This window comes from Ailuropoda melanoleuca, chromosome 2 (assembly GCF_002007445.2).
Source record: "Ailuropoda melanoleuca isolate Jingjing chromosome 2, ASM200744v2, whole genome shotgun sequence".
NCBI classification, from domain to species: Eukaryota; Metazoa; Chordata; class Mammalia; order Carnivora; family Ursidae; genus Ailuropoda; species Ailuropoda melanoleuca.
In genome coordinates this window covers 110,898,589-110,921,390 of record NC_048219.1, presented here as the reverse complement: position 1 = coordinate 110,921,390, position 22,802 = coordinate 110,898,589, and the positions used below count along the sequence as shown (strand labels likewise).

Below are 22,802 nucleotides of genomic sequence, written 5' to 3'. Positions count from 1 at the left end.
GGGAAGATGACTTCCTATCCTTTTCACTCTTATGTAACATGAATCTCAACACAATTAAGACTTCTATTTTTGAAAAGTATTATTAGCCAGGAGGGTGGAGCAGTATACATCACAGTATGCCCATTTACTTTGTTATTATTATTTTTTTAGTATGCCCATTTAGAAAAGCGAACCTGGTTACTCATTGCCATAGTGAGCTCACATTAAACACAACTACTACTCCATCACCTCCATCACCCCCTTCATTTACTGCATTTTACTACTTAGTCTACTATGATCTCTATGAAGGTTTTTTGTGTTTTATTTATTTCTGTACTGCAAAGCCTCAGTGTTTAAAAGAAAGAAGGAGGTGGATTAATTATATGGTCTAAGGGAATTAATGGAATAGCTAATTATAGCTGTTATATATATATACATGAAAACAGAAAAGTCATCTTGTAGTTCCCATTGCTTAAAAATCTAAAGTTCACTAAAATGTGTGTACCATGAGAAAGTCTCTTTAAACAGAAACAGCTATGACTCTCAGTAGAATAATTTGACTCAGTGGTAGTAATTCTGGACACATGTGCTACTGAGAAGAACCTTAGGGGGAAGGAAAAGGCAGTGATGAAAAACTCTCAAGAAAAAAACTGCCTAAGGATGGGAAGATCATTCCTTCTTCCCAGCAATAAGGGGAAAACCAAAGGAGCTGCAGGGAGTAGGAGGAGTACATGTGCACCCAGGAGCCATGGCTGCTGCTGCTGCTGAAATTACACAGGGCCTTAGTCTTAAAAAAGAAAAAAAAAATGCATGGGGTTGAGCCAATACCTTTGTTTACCTTACAGTCCACTTACCTAGGCTCTTCTTTCCTACTTCGACTATTGAGAGGCCTAAGTAAAATAGCGAGTCTTACAGTTTGAACTTTTTATAAGTTAAAAGCAGAATACTGGTAATTTTATATGGTCCAATTTAATAGTCTCAGTCTCTAAGGGATGACAAATGGCACTTACAGGTTGTATTTCTATGCGGCAGTGATTCTCAAATTTAAGTGTGCATTAGAATCACCTGGCAGGGTTGTTAAGCCAGAATGCTAGGCCCTAAACCCAGAGTTAATGATTTAGTGAGCCTGAACTGGGCCCTAGAATGTGCATGTCTAACAAAGAACTCAGGTGGTGCTGGTGCTGCTGTTCTAGCGATCTCACCTTGAGAACCACTGTTCTAGCCTAAGGGTTAGAGCAGAAAGCTAAATACAAAAATCTCATCATCACTGCCCTGACCATCCATGTGTTCTTCAACTCTGAGTCTTCCATTTTACCTGAGTGTTATCCTGTGGGGCTGGGCTAGCTTTCAATTTCTTTTTTTTTTTTTTTAAAGATTTTATTTATTTGACAGAGATAGAGACAGCCAGAGAGAGAGGGAACACAAGCAGGGGGAGTGGGAGAGGAAGAAGCAGGCTCATAGTGGAGGAGCCTGACGTGGGGCTCGATCCCATAACGCCGGGATCACGCCCTGAGCCGAAGGCAGACGCTTAACCGCTGTGCCACCCAGGAGCCCCAAGCTTTCAATTTCTTTGTTCCAGGGCCTTATTCCAAAGTTATGGAATCTCTTTTGAAATCCTCAACATCTCAACACTGAAAGTAAGCAGGTAATTTTAATTGCACACATACAAAGAAACTTTACAAGGATAGGCAGAAGACTTACAGACATTTAATGCCAACTCTTTTTCTATTTGATAATTCCTAAAGGCCATTAATACATTCTGGTGAAGGTTTCTAGAGAGATTTAAAGCCTCTGCTTACTGCTGCCTTGTCATTGAACACCAAAGTTCTCCCTTAAAACAAACAAAAACCAAAAATAAACTAAAAGTCAACCCCTGGGTACACACATTATTAACTCCACAAAAATCACATTTCAAAAAAAAGCATTTCTGTTGCTTTATTGTATTTCAAAGAAAGGACTAAAAGAAGTCATTTAACAATATTTCTAGAGGTAGATACATCATTTTCCTTAACAATGGTAAAAATCTGGGGAAAAAAGCTCTGGGGCCCGTGTGTTGAGAGAGATGGGGATTCTATTCCTAGCCATTTTACGTTTCAGGCTACATGCCCTTTTGCACAGCACTGAGCATTGAGCTCAAAGAGTCTGAGGCAAGATCATTAAGTCCCATCTAGTTCTACGACTTAATACACAAGACTCATATCCTGTAGACTAAGACTTACTTGATATCACCACATTAATTTCCTCATACTGCAATGAACCTCTTTAAAAAAAAAAATCAACTATAGATCATTTCAGAACCTGACTGCTTTTCCTACAGCATAACATACAAGGGCACTCTGGATCTTTGGAAGCCACTTTTAAAAATCATCATTTGCAAACAACTAGAGTTGTATGTCCTGTTAGTTGCTTCCAGTTCAATTGTGTTCTTATTGCTTATGCAATACGTCACATACAAGGCACAATAAGAAAAACAGAAGTCTATCTGCAAATAAATATTTCACTTTTTAAAAGGAAGTTATTTCCAGAAATCTTATAAAGACTGTACTGGGGTTTTTAAAAATCAGCTTCAGTTAGCATGACAGTTTTTTAAGTACGGCTAATAACCTCATAAGGTAAGATTTTAAATTGCAGTAATATACAAACTGTGGTGAAATAAAAAGGGGTGAGACCAGTAGTCAAGAGACTACTCATTCAATTTGGCCACACTGCAAAATATCTGTTGTTTTTTTTTTTTTTTTTTAAATCATTCCTTCCTTCCTTTAGTCACTCTCTCTTATTTACTGATCCACTGGGGAACCTACACTTAGTTAGACCCTGTGGAAACAAGGAAGGATGACAGCCCCTGACTTCATAATTTAGACTAGATCTTGTAAGTCTCCCAGGGAAAAATCTTCTATAATTTCACATGTGCTTAAGAGAACAAACAAAAAAGCAAAAACTTTGATCCATGTCTTTTTTTGGTAAAAATTTCAAAAAGCTTAAACTAAATGTTGTTACCCAAATACGTGTTTGCGTGTGTGTGTGTATGTGTGTATCTTTTTTTTTTTTTTTTAAGTTGGGGCGTGGAGCCCACATAGGTCTAAGAACTCATAATCCTAAGATCAAGACCTGAGGGGCGCCTGGGTGGCACAGCGGATGCGCGTCTGCCTTCGGCTCAGGGCGTGATCCCGGCATTATGGGATCGAGCCCCATATCAGGCTCCTCCGCTATGAGCCTGCTTCTTCCTCTCCCACTTCCCCTGCTTGTGTTCCCTCTCTCGTTGTCTGTCTCTATCTCCGTCACATAAATAAATAAAAAATTTTTAAAAAAACCTGAGCTGAGATCAAAAGTCAGACGCTTAACTGACTGAGCCACCCAGGTCCCCCTATAATATTTTTAAGCAGCACAAGCACGATTAAAGGAACAAGATCATCCAGATACGCTTAATACCAAAGCATTACCTTTGAGTTCACTATAGTCTTTAAAAGCAAGTTTACTTAGGCATTAGCCTAAATTTTGAAAATTTTAGCAATGGATTAAAGGTCCTAGCAAAACCCTTAATCAGAAATTACCAATGCATAATTTGTTTTGTTTAAAACATGTGTGACACATGGCAATATACATGTTATAAACTTTTGATACAATTTAAAAATTTTAAAGTTAATTTAATTCAAGCACTAATTTATAAGTTACACTACCATACCACACTTTTTTTTACCCAACTCAGAGTAGTAAATTATCAAAATTAACAAATGATAATTTAATCGTATCCCTTCTTTAAGCACCAACACTTTTTTAATCCGCCCATCTTAATTGCCCCCTCTTCTGTAAAGCTTTTACTAACCAACCGTAACATTTTTTCAGTAAAATGAGTTATTCCCTAGCTACTCAAGTACCTTTATAGCCAATGCCTCTTGCACAGAATTAATAATATTATCTCATTGGATCCTCTACATAACCCTGTGAAGTAGTTACTTCTATTTTACAGACAGTGAAACTGAAACACAGAAGCAATGTGATCTAAAATCATTCAGGTAAGAAACAACAACAAAAACAACCAGTTGGTCAAAAATTAAATCCAAGAGTTTTAGTTGATAATACAACAATTTTTCTAATTAATCAAATATGCTAAACTCCTTGAGAGTACTATATTTTCACATTTATGTAACCATTGCTTCAAACAGAAGGCAGAAGACAGTAAGCAAAGACATACTGACTGGATTTGAAGTTAGCTACTGGAAAAGTATTACATATTTCCTGGGCAGTGTAGAACTTACTGCTTCCTAAAAAGCAAAGTACCATATATAATTTAGTATTACAGAACGATCCAGGGATTACCATCAGGGTTAAAAAATTTGGTTTCTGATATTAGACTTAAGTTCAAATCCTAAAGCTGTATAAGGTCTCTGGGCCTCAGTTTTCTTGTTTGTACAATTAATAATAATAATAATAATAATAATAATAATAATAAATGGTAATACCTCAACAAATGGAATAATGAATGGTAATTACCTCAAATGACTGGTGTGTTGAGTGAGAATGTACAGAAAACACCTAGGATAGTGTCTGGTACACAGAGAGCACGCAATAAATTAGTTTAATGTGTATGAATATCAATATGAAACTCAAAAGATAGAAGTAGTTTACAAAACAGTAATACTTTCATGAACTCTTAAGAGCAGAATGAAATTTCCCTAAATATGTATTTTCAGGTTCTATTTTTGTTTTTTTCAATCTTTATCACTGGGATCTCCAAAAAATATTACATCAACTATTAACTGTTGCTCCCACATTGCTTATCTCTAAAGGTTTCAGTTCCCTTTTAATGCAAGTAATGGTATAGCTGGAAAAAGATAAGACTGATGTCCAAATGTCTCTTAGGAATTAAGTAACATTCAAGGGAACTTTCTGGAGTTGACCTATATCGTGACTGGGCTGTTGTTACACAGGTGAATACATTTGTTAAAACTCATTGAAATATAACTGAAAGACCTGCATATAAAACAATGCAAATTTTTGGGGCGCCTGGGTGGCACAGCGGTTGGGCGTCTGCCTTCGGCTCAGGGCGTGATCCCGGCGTTATGGGATCCGAGCCCCACATCAGGCTCCTCTGCTGTGAGCCTGCTTCTTCCTCTCCCACTCCCCCTGCTTGTGTTCCCTCTCTCGCTGGCTGTCTCTATCTCTCAAACAAATAAATAAAATCTTTAAAAAAAAAAAAAAAAAAACAATGCAAATTTTTAAAAAATTAGGACTTATAATCCTTGAACAAGTCACTTTCCTTTTCTGGCCCTTAGCATTCTCATCTTCAGAAAGGGAGTCATTACTCACCCAGGAAGATTTTAGTGAGTATTAACAGATTTAGTGAGTTTAACAGGTGAGAAGGTCTGAAAAGTACTTAGTTTCTGCAGTTAGTGGAATTAACCCTAGACGTTTTTCAAATTTACCTAAGTCCTAAAACATGTATCCAAAATAAAAGCTATTGGGGCACCTGGGTGGCATAGCGGTTAAGCATCTGCCTTCACCTCGGGGTGTGATCCCGGCATTATGGGATCGAGCCCCACATCAGGCTCCTCCGCTATGAGCCTGCTTCTTCCTCTCCCACTCCCCCTGCTGTGTTCCCTCTCTCGCTGGCTGTCTCTATCTCTGTCAAATAAATAAATAAAATCTTTAAAAAAAAACAAAAAAAACAAAAAACAAAAAAACAAAATAAAAGCTATTATTTCCCTTTTCCTACTTACCCCCCAACTTCGTTTGATTCAAGTTTTTGCCCCCAATGGTGTTTTGTTTACACAGTCATAATGGAATCTTTGCTTTCATATTTCTCCTCCTGCTTGTTTAGAGAGGATCAAAAATTTTCCCCTTAAAGAAGACTTTTTTACCCATCTCATGCAAAGTTAATCAATCAATCTGCTACAAGTCCTTCCTCCAAGAGTTTAATGCTCCAATGATGAAACACAGTACCCATTGCCAGAGATCAGAATTTTAATAATTATCTAAAGATCTGAAAAATATACACCAATCTTGTAATGTCCTCTTGTCAATCTCTAAAAATTAAGACAGTCCCCCAAATATTTTAACTACCCTTAATAACCCATTAAGAAACTACCATCCATTGATTTATGTAAAGTTATATAATTTATTTCCGGTATTATCCTTTCAAATATAAACATGTCTAATTAAAATTGGGTAATTAATTCCATTCTTTGAAAATACAATTGCGTTAAAGTAACAGTTCCTTTGCTAGTTTTCAAATCATTTTTTGAAAGTGTCTAAGCAATGCTCTTTGTTCTAGAATTCCAGGGCACTGGAACACTTTTCACATTCATCTAGCATTTACTAAACAAACATTTATTAAGTACCTAAACAGGTCAGGCACTGAAGAAACATAAGGTCAGAGAGGTAAATACCTATCTAAAGCAGATAAAATAGAATTGCTACAATTAGGTCCTTTCCTTACACCTGTGAAGAATCTAGAAAAGGGAGTTGGAAGGACAGCTCTTCCAATCTCCCACTGTTGCTTCCAGACCATTTTTCTAACGTTCTGCCAAAACTGTATGACAACTGCATAAGTCCAATGTTATATTCTCTTACCCTCTTCTCCCTTCTATCATCTTCTCGCCCCTCTTCCAGTTAGGCTCCTTTAGAGTGGAGGACTTTACCACTTGTCTCCATGTCTTCTTCACAGTTCCTGCCATCATGTTGGATGGCTGCACTCCTGTTGACTTCCCATCTACCTGCATAGAGTTCCCTCACCTTCCTAAACGATCTCTCACCCACTTGAAATTTTAGCAATCTTTTTCAAAGATTCTGACTTGGAGCTTATCACCTAAAATAGCTTAAGCCAACTATGAAAATTAAACCTTAGCGTATCTTTATAATAGAACTTATTCCCATTCGTCACCAATTTAATTCCCCAATACTTACAACACTTCATTGAGCCCTTCCCATTCTTTAGTCATTATGCTCGTTTTGGCCTCATTTCCTTCTTTATCAAACTGAAAACCCACAATGCCTCACTTCAAACACTCTCTAGCAAGCATGTTTCACACTTCACTCCTTTGCTCTTTTACTACAACCATTCTGTAAATCCTCTACTCCATGTCACTCTAACCACCCACAGTCTGCTCCTTTATTTAGATTTCTGAGCATGTAAAAAAATCTTTATAAGCAGAAGAGAGTGGATGCCTTTATTAAGTACATAGTTCTACTTTTAACTATTTGTTGTCAAAAGGGTTTGTTGCAAACTACATCTTACCAAATAATGAAACAATTAAATTAAATTAGAAATTAACTCCTCAGTTGTACTAGACTCATTTTAAGTGCCCAATAGACACAAGGTGCTAGTGGCTACCACAATGGAAGTGGAGATTGTAGAACACTGCCACCATTGCACAAAGCTTTATTAAACACTGATGCTCCACACATTCCATGGCAGGACTACTCCGCCACTATTTCGGCTCACATAGCCTGTAATTTCCCACTATCTATTGCCATCCTTATGACTTCACTCATGCAAGCTACAGCACCGACATGGAACAGGTTGGTACCTAAAGTAGTCAATAGGACAATGGCATCATACCTACCAAAAGGAGTTTGTTGCCCCTAGTCATATGCATTCCAGCCCACTTCTAATCATGGAAATCCCCATCCTGATACTGTCATTAAAGGAAGGTGTTGGTTATACTGTATGAGAAGGGTTAGAAAAAGAAAGGTATACTTTCAGATTTTACCACCTGTTAAAGACAGAACTCATTATTACACATGTATCTCACATATCACTACACAAGACATGGCAACAGCTGGAAGTAAAAATCTACCAAACCCACCCAAGCTTATTTTAACTCAACTATTAATAAATGGTATTTCATTAAAAATTAAATACTACAAATGCTGAATAAAACAATGATGCTGGGACACAAGACATAAATTAGTATTATCTTAAGCAAAAGCAGGATAAACCATCATCCCTGAAAAAGATAAGAGAAACTACACTTATTGGACCTTTCAGTTATTAAAATCTATGGGAAAAAAATGGCAAAATAGTATGCTTTAGAATAAAGGACAGTAGGAATCCATAGGTCTACATCATTACACCCTGCATGTACATCACCATTAAAATAACTTTATTTTCCTTAAAGAAAAATATTTTCTTGAAGAAAAACATTTCATATAGCTGCTTAGTTTACAGGGAAAAAAAAAAAAAGAAAGAAAAGAAAGAAAAAGAAATCAAAAGGGAAAGAGAAAGAAATAAAGCAAAATGATCCATGAAGAACAATGTGTCACGAGATCCTGAGTTTTAAGCCAGTCTTTTCTGAAATGATGTAGCACATGGTTAAACTGGACTTAATAAAAGGTTATTGCCATCCACCTACCAGCCCTACCTCTCTCACCAAGGAAATGCTTTGCAAAATAAACTGAATCGTTTTTATACCTCATGGGAACACTTTAAGGACACGAATGCCATCTCAGCTCTTCTGATGAGCTAATAATTCCAAGATTCTTATGACTAACAATAATCAGTAACTACTTACGAATATGTACAGCACAGTATTTATCAAACAGCTGCTCTACCCAGGAAGAGTATTTTGCAGCAGTAAGAAATGAAGTCACATATAAAAATATTAGCTATCAAGGCATATGAAAATGTTTAAAAGGTAAAACTATCTTATCTGCAGTTGTGAGTTCATATGTATGTTTTAATAGAAGAAGTCAACAACTAATTAAGAATAAAAGGTACAGGAATGGCACTTCCCTACATAAATTCTAAAATGATCTACATTCATTGAGGAATGAGGAATAACCACAATCCTAACACTGAAAAAGATACACAGGTAGAAATATTTTTTGCATCCTTGGTTTTCACTACACAATCTGACAATGAAAAATATATTAGCAATACTGCCTTCTGTTGACACAAGAAAACACTCCATATATAACAAGAAATTAAATATAAAACAGCACCCAGCATGCTGTGGGCATATGGTAAAATTTTCTCAACTTTCAAGATCTGAAAACTGAGTAAGCCCTGCTGTGTAGACAATGTTTCCCTTATTTAAGAGGTAGCAGAACCTCACAAAAAAATGAACCTACACAACCTACAATCTGGGTAGGCAGTCAAGTATGAGCAAGTGCATTCCAGCATTGTGTAATGAGAGCTTTGAGCCAATGTTGCAGACTCACTCAATAAACTAGCCTACAAAACTTTTCACCAGCTTGCAAAATCTTAAAACCTTCTCCACATTTAGCAATAGTTAGGCAGAAATGCACCATCTGTCAGAAAGTCAGTGAACTATACAGTGAAGCTATCATTTTCACGACATTCTCATTTTCCTTAAATTTGTTTTATACATTGCATCTTATCAACTGACAAGGCAGCCAGAATCATCTGATGGGTTTTGTGAAAATAAACATGTCTCTATTCCACTTTTCCTTGGTGTGCACGTGGGAGGGGATGTGGGTACGAGTGGGGAAGGGAATCATGTTTATTTTGAAAACCTAGCCTATCCACAATGCGATACCACTTTACACCCACCGGAATGGCTAAACAAATGAGACAATATCACACAAATGTTGCAGAGTACATCACTACTGATGAAGGTATAGACTGATATAACCACTTTGGGAAACACTGGGTAATACATACTAAAATTGAATACAAGTGCACACCATGACCCAACAGTTGCACCACAAGGAACATATACTACAGAAACGTATACGTGCGCAGCAAAAACACAAGAATACTCTATAGGAGCATTACTCACTGCAGATCAAAACTGAAAACAGCCTAGATGCTCATTAACAGTAGAGTAGATAATTTATAGTATATACATTTATACAGTGGAACAGAATACTACAGAACAATGAGAATGAATAAGCTATTGCTACACATTACATGAATGGATCATACAAAAATAAATGTTCTGCGGGGGGCACCTGGGTGGCTCAGCTGGTTAAACGTCTGACTCTTGATTTCAGCTCAGGTCATGATCTCAGGGCAGTGGGATCGTGCCCTGCAACAGGCTTCGCACTGGGTGTGAAGCCTGCTTGAGATTTTCTCTCTTCCTCTCTCCACCATACCCCTGCACGCACATGCACACTTTCTCTCTCTCAAAAAGAAAAAGAAAAAGAAAAAAATAATAAAAATAGAAATACATAAATGTTTGGGGTAAGAAGCCAGACACATGGGTGTACATACTGTATGATGCAGTATGCATGTCTTCAAATGTGCATTAAACTTTAATAAAAAATTTACCTAAAAAAACAAATAAATATTTAATAAATAAATAAGCAGCTTGATGCCTAGATGTCTGTAATAAAATCCTGTTCCCAGTGCCATGTTCCTCCCAGTCTAAAATTGGGACAGAACACTCTTTTGAATCTTCCCTCGTGCTAATTAAAAAAAAAATTTTTTTTTATATTAAAACAAAGAAGGCTGTATTAAGGTTATAGAATGTAAGAGTCAAATCCTTTTTAGGAGAAAACACTAAAAATTTTTGAAAAAAAATTTTTGAAAAAAAATTTTAACACTAAAGCTCTCCCCCTCCACCACTACACCTTGACCATTCAGACTTTCACCTCCCCTCCATCAGTGAAGGGTTCACTCTTTTGCCAATCATTTAGAAGAAACATTTGAAAAATAATAACCTACCCTAGCAGGGTAGTTATGAGGATTAACACAAAGAGTGCATATACAATTTGCAGCATTGTGCCTAAGCACTCAATGACTAGGCAGTATTAATATATCCCAAATAATGAGACTTCCAGGTCAAGGGCTATTTCCAAACACAGAACCCGATATTTAACAGCTGGTCAATAACCACTTACGGAATAAATGAATGATGTGAGTTCAAAACAGAAAAACAAAGCAGAAGTGAGAATGTTGGAAAAATCAAGAAGTTCAAAGGAAGGTCTTAACCTGTTATTAAAGTATATGACAAGATTTTAAATCTCAAATGAACCAAAAAATCATGAACATATAAAACCATCAAAATAAACAAAAACTGCCTCAGTATTATTTTTCCTCCATATACTTCACAATGTAGAAGTAGGATGTTTTAACTAAAATTAAAACATTGTTCTGTAATTTGAAACTCTTTAAAAATATTTCTGAATGAATTCCTTATGAGGTTGACAGCAATCATAAGTATATAATAGGTTATTTTCAAGACATCCATCATAGCATGTCAATATTCTCACTATGTCGTAACACGGATGAAAGAAAAGCAGATTTCAGCTGAATCTTTATACAGTATCATTTTTATGAAAATAAAAACGCAACTTAGATATCAAAGTTGTCAAGAATGCTCTCTCACATTAATTTTAAAAGACAAATAGAAAAATTAAAAAAAAAAAAAGACAAATCAACAAAATACTTAAATCTTCACTGGGTGCCCAAAATACCAATGATGCATTTGATAAGGCCCCTTGTCCCTCCCTTTTAAACACATCATTTACTTACATATCTTAGATCAGAAATAGCAATATTGTTCTTAATTAACCAACATTTACACAAAGCATTTATGTATAAAGCACTATTCTAAATGTAAATATAACTCATTTAGTTCTTATATAACAAACTCTTCCAAGGTAAGTACTGTTACCATTTCCATTTTACAGATGAGAATGTTGAGACAGAGATGCTAACTAAGTAACTGCTTAAATTCACAAAGCTGTTCAACAGCAGTCTGGTTACATGCTCTTAATCTCTGTGCCATGCTGCTTAGAGAGCTCTGAAGTAAAGCAGAATTTTAGAATTCAGAAAACTCTAAGGTAAAGCAGGATAAATTTTCACTTCAGGCTGGGACGTTAGTTATTTTGGGGAATTTGGGTGATAACCATAAAATGAGGTAGCATTAATACCACATTTCATTAATTCTAAGATACTCATTTTCTCCCATATTTTAACATTTCTAAAATCGATGGTGTTTTACAATTGTAATTGATAGTGTTTTCTCTCTTTAGGGTACATAAAATAATGGTGCGTCTGGTAACTGCAGGCAAGTACATTTCAAAAAATTATGGTATTATCTATACCTAATGGGGTAAAATATCTAACACAGTTGACATAGCGTCTGGTGCAAGCACTTTAAAAAGGGCAATTCTTCCCTGTAAACCATAATGATCTATGAGAAAAGTCTATGAAAATACCTTTACACTACTGTCAGTTTCTCAGACCCATGTTCAAATAAACTTGGTTATACACTTTGCAAGGAAGAAATACTGGTTTAATTATACAATTTCTTTATGAAATTTTCATTGATAGGGACTTGGGGGGGGAAGCAGACAAAGTAACAGCGAAAATAAGACACCTGAGAAAATAAAAATCATCAAGAATAAAGCATAAATCAGGATACTCCCAAATACCACTTGCTTCAAGCCAGTTCTCAAATGCCACTGATAAAATGCTCACACAAAAAAGGTATTTTCAAGTTTTAAAAAATACACTTTAGGGGCATCTGGGTGGCTTAGTAAGTTAAGTGTCTGACTGGATTTCGGCTCAGGTCATGATTTCAAGGTCGTGAGATGGAGCCCTGCGACAGGCTCCACACTGGGCATGGAGCCTGCTTAAGACTCTCTCTCTCCCTGTCCCTCTCCCCCACTCATGCACTCTCTCTCTCTCTAAATAATAATAATAATAATAAATACACTTTGAATGCAATCAGAAATGACCATTCTGCTTAGTGTGTGCCCACTTGAGGTCTAACAAAACTGGACATACAAAACTTGAAGCTCAACTGCCATGCTGAATAACTAAAAAAAGTTTAAACTGGTCCTAAGAATTGCCACCAAAAATTTTAATTAAATCAAATTCAATTAATTTAAGTATTTAGTAGCTTCTTGTGTTGATATTTGTCCTGACAACTTCAGAATGAATTTATATTCCATGGTTTTTTGTGTTTGTTTTTGACATGCACATGCTAGAACCCCAATTCCTCACCTTTGCCTTTGAATGCTTTCAAAATAGCTATAGTATCATGTCTTTAAACTCCTCCATCACTGCACTGCACTGCCTCTCCACCTCTCCACTTGTCTTTCAGATACTGCTCAAATGTCATTTTCCTTAGGAAGCCTTCCCTGATGCCTCTTCTCTGTGCTTCCAAGGCAACCTGAATAAGCTGCAATGATGGCACCAATCACACTGTAACAATATTTAATTTAATTGTCCAATGCCCCTAGTCTCTGAAGTCTAATCACATTTCTAGAAGTTTAGTATTCAATACCTGATAAACAGTACTCAAAAAACATTCTGTTTGAGTATGTTCTGATGAATGAGTTTAAGAAAGAATCTGAGATGCTCATAGAACATCTAGATGGTGATAAATAGAAACACGGGTCTAAACTGAAGAAGGAGGATGGCTCATGCTACAGATGATAATTTTATCTTAAATTTAGGATTGTTGCTTTGGCAGGTTAAGACAAAATTCATCATCAACTAGTTTATGGATAGGCTACTGAGAAATACAAAATTTTCATGTTGTGGGTAGCTCAGTAGGTTAGTGCCCGACTCTTGATTTCAGCTCAGGTCATGATCTCAGGGTCGTGAGATGGAGCCTGGTGTCAGGCTCCATGCTGGCTGGGCATGGAGCCTGCTTAAGATACTTTCTCTGTCTTCTTCTGCCACGCCCCCCCAATAAATAAATGAATAAATAAATAATAAAATTTTCTTCATGTTGCTCAATCCAAAGAGTACTTTTTAGTTTCCAATTTAATTGAGTTCTCAGCTTCATTCAACGTAGTTGACATAGTTAATTACCCACGACTTTTTCAAAAAGTATTGCCTTGGCTTCAATGATGTCAAGGAAAATTTCTTCCTAACTCCAGCTACACCTTCTCAGTCTCGATTTCTTTTTCCCAATGTTTAAATGTTGAAAATTCATAGGGGATTATTATATCCCTGGGCAATGGCATCCCCCACCTCTCACAGTAAGATATCAATAGCAAGCCATATACTGAGGATTCCCAACTGAATTATGATCAATACTCTCTTCACTTTCCAGAAACTAACAAACAAAACACTGCTCCTCCCCCCAGTATTTCCTATGTTAGGCACAAGAACCACAAACCCTGGAAACCTGCCTTCTCCTCTTTCTAGACCCCCTACTCTAACTCATCACCAAATCCTATCAATTTAACTTCCCCCCAACAGCTACTTTCTATTGCTGCCATCCTGGACCAAGATTCCATCATCTCCTGCCTAAATTACTATAATAGCTGAACTCAATTCTACTACTCAAAGGTGTGGTCTGTAGACCAACAGTCACCCATGAACTACTGTTACTGGTCTGAGACAAGGTAAATACAGAAACTGAAAGAAGTGTTTAGAAATTTTTACAGCAGTTTGACAACTGCCACAACACCCATTTTATTCTGTGTCACTAAAGTACCAGTACAGATTAGAAACCAAACCAAACGAAACAAACCAAAACAGGTCCTTCTCCACAGATAAGTTTGAGAAGCACTGGCCTAACTGGTGGTCTCCCTGCATTTACACTTGCCTTTCTCCAATGTGTCCTCCGCAGAGCAGTCAAGTGATATTTTTAAAGTAAAAATGTAAGTAACTTATTCGGCTTTTTAACATAATCCAGTGGCTTCCCATCGCCAGGATTTAAGCACAAAATGCTTAGCAATGACTGGACATTGTGATCTGCTCTGGTCTCATTTTGCAACAACCAGATTCATGTGCTAAGGTCCAACCCCTACAGGGCTTTTCAGTTCTAGAAAGCTGAAACTGCCAACATCACTTGGGTAACTTCAGTTAATCCTTCAGATTTAGCCTAAAAGTCATCTCTTCAGAAAAGCATTCCTTCTTACATTAGTAGGCTTTTATTGCTTAAAATAATTTTCCTTTGTTGCAATAACCATAATTTTAATTATCATTTTGTAATTAGCTATTTAGTTTCTTTTTCCAAAAGCTTTTCCCTTCATGAATACAGGTACATTCCTTCCATTAACATACATCACCAGAGCCTAGCACAGTGTCTGGCACGTATCAGTTCTTCAGTAAACATTTGGTTAAGTGAATAAATCTATGTCAGGAAATATAAAGGTGAGCAGGACCACCAAAATGCAAATGAGTCATATATAAGGCTTCGGGTAAGTCTGTTTACCCTGTGCTTTACAAAAGTTACATCTCCTTTACTTTCCTGAGCAACCTAAAAAGACAGGGAAACCTCACTGTCAAAATTAATTTTTTTTTTCCTTCCCTGGAAAGGTGAAGAACTTTGTCTAAAGTAACCAACAAGGAACTGGAAGATCTGAGAGGCAACAAAAGGTAATATACTACAACAATATTGTCGGGTTTCACTGCTTACAAAGCTGTGTGATTTTGTGGAAGTTAAATAATTTTAGTTTCCTTATTGAAACAGAGATATAATAAAGCCTTCTTCAAGGGATTGCTATGAGGATTAAACAAGATATTAAATTATTTGAAACAGTGCCTGGCACAGTGTTTTATAAGTGTTAGTGATTAGCATTATCTTTAATATTACCAGTATGCTCTTACAAAATAATTTTATCTGTCTACTTGCTTATTGTTTATCAGTGCCACACTAAAATAAATTACAAAAAAGCAGAGTCCATATTATTATTCTCTGAATAAGCTTTTCCCAGCTAGGGTTCTGTAAGAATTAAGCCCTACAGAAACTGAGTTAAGTGATTATTTCCTCAATTCTCTCTCTCAAGGTACATAGCTGGTACCATTTTAGGCACATAGGAGAGGAGTTAATTCATTACATACCTTGGATGCCTTAGAGCATTAGGGCTTGATATTCACTAGAACTCTTGGTTCAGAAGGGCTGCTCTTGTGTATCCTCAATGGCTGGCATGAAGTAAGTGCTCATTAAATATTTTTATAAAGAATGAATATGTACAAAACCAAAGGAAGAGTGCTCAGCACAGAGTAGATGCTAAGTGTCAATTTCATTCCACCCCTTCAAAGTTCCCACAAACTTCTCAAGTCCTTTTCTAGGGGAAGTCATTTTTCTTCAATCAGGGCTTATATTATTCAAAGCCAAAAATGCAGAATACAGACAGCAGGAAAACCAAGAGACAAAGAAACCAGTGTTGGATGAAACTATGTGAAAGATAGGTAGAAACTGGATATGTCGGGAAAAGAGCAGAGGTTATTTTAGGCCAGAAAACACCATAAGCAAAGTCACTGTCACTCAAAGTTTGGAGTACATTCCACTGGACATAAAATATGATTTTAAGCTATAATGGGTAACATCTTTATTTTGATAGTGCATATGTCACTATTTTTAACAGTACTAAACTAAACAGTACCTATTTGGATTTTAATTGAGTTGTTACAAAAAAAAATCAGGAAAATAATGCGCAGGAGGTAAGCAAATGTGACAAAAACTGTCAGGGTTTTAAAGAGTGAGAAAAATCTGGGAAACATCAAGGCACGGCTGTGTTAATAAACACAATGTGTTAAGAGAGAAAAGCCACTTTTGAAGTCTTTTGAATGAAGCCAAACTCTTGAGTACCAATCCAACATAAAGGACTGAGAGGTGTGAACAATAAGTTATCAGTATTTAATCTGCAGTATACTCTTATTAGTGAAACCCTCATTTTCCACTATGATAAACTTGCTACATATTTCATTTAGTCTCAAAACATATAACATTTTATTTTATTTTTTTTTTAAACTTTTTTTTTTTTTTAAAGATTTTATTTATTTATTTGACAGAGATAGAGACAGCCAGCGATAGAGGGAACACAAGCAGGGGGAGTGGGAGAGGAAGAAGCAGGCTCATAGCAGAGGAGCCTGACGTGGGGCTCGATCCCATAACGCTGGGATCACGCCCTGAGCCGAAGGCAGACGCTTAACCGCTGTGCCACCCAGGCGCCCCGCAAAACATATAACATTTTAAAGACACCTGAAGCTGGGACTGCTTGTAGCCTAGTAACTTACCCTTAAATAGGTAGCTAAAACTCTGTATTTTTCACACCAGAAAGAATTTATACAGTAACAAAATATGAATCATAACTACATCAAAAAAGGTGTTAAATGAAAAAAAGCAAAAAGCAGCCTTCTATTCCCACTTTCCTTCCTCAAAATTAAACCTACCAATGGCCAAAAGAAGTCAAGCTAAGAGATGATGATAAAGAGCATTTACTGAACGCTTACCAGGTGCCAGGAACTGTTGTATGTTACCTGCAATAAGTTATGCAATTATCACCACCATCTTATCAAGTATATCACTATCCCCATTTTAGAGTTGTAAAAATACTGAGGCATAGAGAGATTAAATAACTTGCCCAAGGCCAGAACTGGTAGATGGCAAAGCAGGGGGTTAGATCCTGGCAGTTTAGCTACATCTGAGCTCTTAACCACCTGGCACCATTTCACCCAAGAATAACAGAATGATAATTTGAAATATTCCAGCTTTCCCATTACGGCAGCAGAGATGTAATTTTCCAAGATATAAACCTTTTATTACTTAAATTTCCTAAGAAACAGTGGATTCAGCTGCAAGGAAAAACTGGGAAGACAAGTATTACAATGGAACAATCTAGGCCCAGGATTATTCAAGTATAGACAAAGCATCAAGAGCCTCAAAAGTATGGCTAAATGACACAATTCACAGAGAAAGAGGCCAAAAGTCAGGATAAACAAAAGGTAAATCTTATTTCTACTGGATCTACTGCTCAAGAAAACTCCACGATCCTCTCCCCTTTATTCAGAACACACGGACTGGAGAGGAAGAGGAGTTAAGAGAAAGGACAGCACAAGGGAATAAAAGGGGAAAGTGAACATTTGGACCCTGAACCGCAGAGCTAGTTTGATGTTACCCGGTGAACGTGAGAGAGAATTTGTGAGCGGGCAATGTGTCTCGAAGGCAGAGAGGTAGGTCGAGGGCATGAACACCACAGTAAACACTAAGTGGTCTGGCCGGAGAGCAGAGAATTCACCCTAAAATGGGCTTATAGGGATAACTTCACACATACATTATGTTTGGGATGGGAGGTATGGATGGGGACGCTGGGGTGCGGGGGGGAAGGGGCTTCCCTCTTTGGGCAGTACTCCGGGAGGGAAAGAAAACAGACTAGGTATAAAGGGGAGGGCGTGGAGATACACAGGTATAAAGAAGGGAGACGGAAGAAGGAAAAGGGGCGAGGCTTGTGGAGGAAAATCTGGGGGATCCTGGTAGGCGGAGGCTGGGAAATCGATAAGGGGGGGCATCTACAGGAGCAAGCAGAGACTGGCGAGGGGAAGCCGGGCCGGGGGGCGGAGGGTGGGGCTGAGAGGCGGGGGCGGAAAGCAGCCCTGAGAAAGGGAAGGCACGCCGCAGGAACAGGGGTCCGGAGCCAGGAGGAATGGGGGAGCAGTGAGTGAGGAGGAGGCCGCCCCGCTCCAGCGCAGGCGAGCTGGAAGGGCTGGGGGTTGGAGGAGCAAGGACCAAGGTGCGGCGGAGACCTCGGAGGGGGAGGGGCACCTACCAGGACGTGCGGGGCGGCGGCTGGCAGTGCCGGCAGCGGCTCCTCTCCAGCTGAGGCGGCGGCTGCGGCGGCTGCGGCGGCCGCGGCGGCGGAGGTGATGGCGGCGAGTCCCTGTGGCGGCCGCCTCCACCGAGCCGCATCCCTCCTCCCCGGCCCGCCCTCCTTCCCTATCTCCCGCTCCTAAACTTCTTTCCCCGGATAAACAAACCCGCCCCCGCGCAGCCCCCCCCTTCCCGGCCCCGGGCCCGTCCGGGCTCCGGCTTCCGAGTTGCGACTCCAGCCCCAGCCCCAGCCAGCTAGGGCGCGTGCGCGCGGCGGCGGCGTGGACTCCCAAGGCTCTTCCTCCCTCCCTCCCGCGCCGGGCACTTCCGGGCCGGCCCGGATCCGCCGCCGGGTTTTGGAAGGCGCCGCCGCCGCTAGAGCCAGGTACTGGGCTCTCAGCCCGGCGAGTCAGCGGCGCTTGCCTCGGTGGAGAGACGAGGAATTCCCTCGTCTTGCGGGACCTCCCTCCGACCCAACATAAAACTTTCCTTGCCTAAAAAGCCCGCTGACAACGCCTCTTAAAATCTATAGACGTAGAGTGCGAAAGGCGGCAACTGTTTCGGTGTGATTTCCTTGGGGCTGTACCAGAGTAGAAAGCCAAGACGCAACTTTTACCGAGCCCCTGTTACGAGCTCATAGCTATGTGAACTGCTAAAACAAGAACAGTAATATACAGTCTCCAGTGAGAAATAAAGACAACTCCGGATAGGCAGATGAAGTGCCACTTTGGAACGGTTGGAGATGAGTCTCAAAGGGAAGTCTCAGGCCTAGGAAAGGAGGGGTCCGCCTAAAGGCAGCTGAGGTTGCTTGCAAAACACAGAAGAACAGGTGGCATCCCATGACTAAACGTCGGTAAATAATGCTATATCTAAGCAAATGTCTGAAGACATGAGGAGACTTCCTCATGGAATTTAAAGAAAGGTGACAACGAACAACACTTTTCAGCACTGGTGAGAGAAAACTTGCTCTAGCTGCCAAGAATATACTCATTTTAGAGTTTTGAGGGACCAGTGCAGGCACGAATATCATTTAAAGACCCCCCAGTTCCTTTCACTTTTTTTAAAACTGCGTGTCAGTCAACTGCTTATCTGCTTTCCCAAGAAAAGGAAAGAGAGGTGGAAGAAAAACATTTATTATTTTACTATGTGTTGAGCAGTGTAAGCACAGACTTGTATGATCTTTTTAAATCCTCTCAACAACTTCACAGTTTCATGGTAGAAATGATTCCCATCTTACAGATAAAGCAACTGAGGATCAGAAATAATAAGTAACTCATTCACGGGTGAATGGAGTTTGAATACCGGAAAAGCAGATCTCCCTCACTTCAAATTAATACTACTTTGTATTATTCACGTATTTTAACGCACAAAACGTGAGGAATACAACCAGCGCCAGAGTTTCAGAAAAAAGGTAAGATCAGCATAACCATAAAGTTCAAAATTGCCTTAGCCAAGGGTTAAAAAGCAAAAGTGGAAGTGAGCATTAGTGTACTAGGGATTGGTGGGGAGAGGAAATATCAGTCCAAAAATTTGTGTTCTCCAAACATAAAGTTAGAACTATTTGCTGTACTCATTGTAGATCTGTGTTAACTTTATGATATGTGACAGAAACAGTGAAAATTGTGTATAATTTCTGCTCAGGCCTTTACCTTTTTCAACCCCTTAAATTACATCACACCGTCTTCCATTGCTCAGTCATTGTTAGGCACTGATAACATGTAATAAGTTCAAGCAATCATTATAATAAATCCTTGAAGTAGATTTTCGATTGGGAATTAAGGAACGAGTGGTACTTAGGTGACCTTTGACACTTGACTGGATTCCAGTTGGGGGTGGTTCTACCACAAGAATGTCAAATAGCTCTTCAGGGTATTCTCATAGAGTCCTTTCCTTAGGCTTGATCTCCTTGTAGTGTTAGGACATACCATTCTTTTTCTTGGTGACTTTATCCACTGATAAAGTAATAGTCAAGAGTAAGGGTAAGTATGGCTTATAACTAATGCTAATAAAACTGTGATGGTTTGGCAAAGTAAGAGATGACTCAGTGGTCAATAAGCTTGGATCAAAGCTTGGTGCTACAATACCAATACCCTAAAGAACTACCTTTGTTGATTTGATTTTGAACTTACTGGATATCTATTGGAAAACTAGACTATTATAGGCTATAGTTTATTGCTGCCATAAGTGATTTTTATAGATATATAAATAACAGCTTTATCACTGGTATTGGGCATAGTGTGCTTCCACCAGTCATTTATCAGGTTTGTATTACTTAAGGCAATACAAGGTTTCCGACTCCTTAGACACTTAGGGTGTTCCAACTCCTTAGAGATCAAGAACGCTTTGATACTCATTTTTCTGCCCAATGCCAGTTTTATGTAGAAAACCATTCACACTCCACAGTGGATGGAACGTCTACTTACTGTAATTAATAGGTTGGCAGTTGGTAAAGATCAAAAAAACAATAGACTCACCACTGCCTTCTATACAACCACCTGTTTTGTTCTATCATTTTCCAGTTCTAGCTATCAGAAAACTAAAGCATGCAGTAGCAAATAATTCACAAATTCATTATTCTGTTTAGAGTCAAGAAAGTGGTACTGTGCTTTTTAGTAAACATAATATGCTTCATGAATCCCAAGTGAGATACTCTGTGCATTCCTGGACATTTTGCTCAAACACCACCCTTCCCAATGTCCACCAAGCTCTTCTCTCCTAGTAAGCTGTCTTCCCCATATTTTTCTAACCATGTCCCCTTCTGTCTTAAATTTTCTTCAAGGGAACCAAACTCAGGCCTTACTTCCATAAACTAACACTTGTGACCAGACATTTAACATAACATTTAGTTTTTGGAATTTATGTAGAAAGAAAAGAACAACTTCGTTGCTAATTATTTTTCACTGTTATAAATTTTAGGTCTTTTATTTGGAAGAAAACACTAAAGCTCTTTAATAACTTGTGAGATATTTACTCGTAATTTCATTTCCTCTTCCCATATCTCCATTTCTTTCTCTGTCTCTGGCTTTTCACCCTGCATGTGAATTCCTAGTTTTGTAGTACTTTTGCATTATATGATATTCACTAAGGATCCAAAAACTTTAGAATTCTAGAATTAAATACCTACAACCTTTGTATAGTGATGCCTATAGCAAGAAAGAGCCAGCAAGTTTGATGTACTTTTATTCAAAAGTCATTCCCAGAAAACTGAGATAGGGCCCACCCAGAATCTTGAGAACAGGATCATTTTTGTGTCCTTTAAGTCCTTCTTTGACACCTTTATTTTCATGTCCCCAGCCACATTATGTCAAATACTTCTGGATAGTCTTGTTTTAAATTAAATATGCATTCATGTATTTAATACTTTGGTCCTTTTGATAATCTGTGGGGTCTACTATAAGAAAGATGATTTTTGTTATTTTTCTTCTATCACCATGTGAAGAGTAAGGATTGAGTTGCAGTTCACTAGTTGGTTTACTGTTACATTTTATAGCCATTCAATTAAATATTAATTTTAATCAGTTTTGAAACATTTTTGAGGCTCTTAAAACATTAGTTATTCCTGGATTCTGGATCACTAATACCCAATGAATGAGAAATGGCAGTACCTCTACATAGGCAATAAACCCGTCTTGGAAAAATCTTGGTTACCCTATCTACAAGTTCTCTGTTTACAATATAATAGGACAAAAACAACAAAAATGATCTCTTTGACAAGATTATCCAAAGCCCCTACAGCATCCCTCCAGGCATGCCCTGAGAACTCACTCTCATCAAGGTCACTTACAGTTGCTGGAAATCTTTCAGTGTGCCAGGATCCAGGCGGTTGCAGCTGCCATGATCTAGTAGTCCCTGATGACCTCTCTCTTCTTCAGCTTGGCTAGCTAAGCTCTTTCTCCTCTGCTGGTGCCCTGGTCCTGCCCCTGCTCTGCTCTCAGGTAACCCAAGAAGTTGTGGTTGATCCTGACCTTGGAGATAGTCCCAGGGGAAGCCTAGAGCTCTCCACTGTGCTCTCCAGCCAGAGGTCACCAGCCTCTGCAGCAGCCTCAGATGACTGTAGAGGTACAACTGCTCAGTCTCCTCCTCTTTTATCTCTGCTCAGTCATCCCAGTGTCTCCGGGTCAGGGTCTTTGGTCCCCTCCCAGAGAGACACACCCTTTTGCCTATCAGGGCAATTTCAGGCTAGAGGAGTTTATTTAAACATCTGCCCCTGCAAAGCCTGCTGGGTGGTTCCCTATCTCTCTAGCTTTCTCCCTGAAAATTGAGATCACTTCACTTCCCTCTGACCCTAACTCAAGAAACAATAGCTCCATGGCCGTTTTCTCTGGACACATTAAGGGGCCCTGCTTCCAGAGTAATCTC

The 22,802-nt window shown here is 38.7% G+C and overlaps 1 protein-coding gene across 6 annotated transcripts in view; it reads right to left on the bottom strand.

Annotated features, from left to right (window-relative positions):
• The window catches only part of SPOPL (speckle type BTB/POZ protein like), a 71,508-nt gene extending 49,048 nt beyond the window's left edge, over positions 1 to 22,460 (bottom strand). For 4 of the 6 annotated variants that reach the window (XM_034654502.1, XM_034654501.1, XM_034654503.1 and 1 more), the window contains exon 1: positions 18,403 to 18,471. The gene's annotated coding sequence lies outside the window, so the exon portion shown is untranslated. Of the gene's footprint in view, positions 1 to 18,402; positions 18,515 to 22,227 lie in introns of those variants that run through there. The other 2 variants (XM_034654498.1, XM_002924263.4) reach the window with 2 other exon arrangements.
• Positions 22,461 to 22,802: the final 342 nt, after the last annotated feature.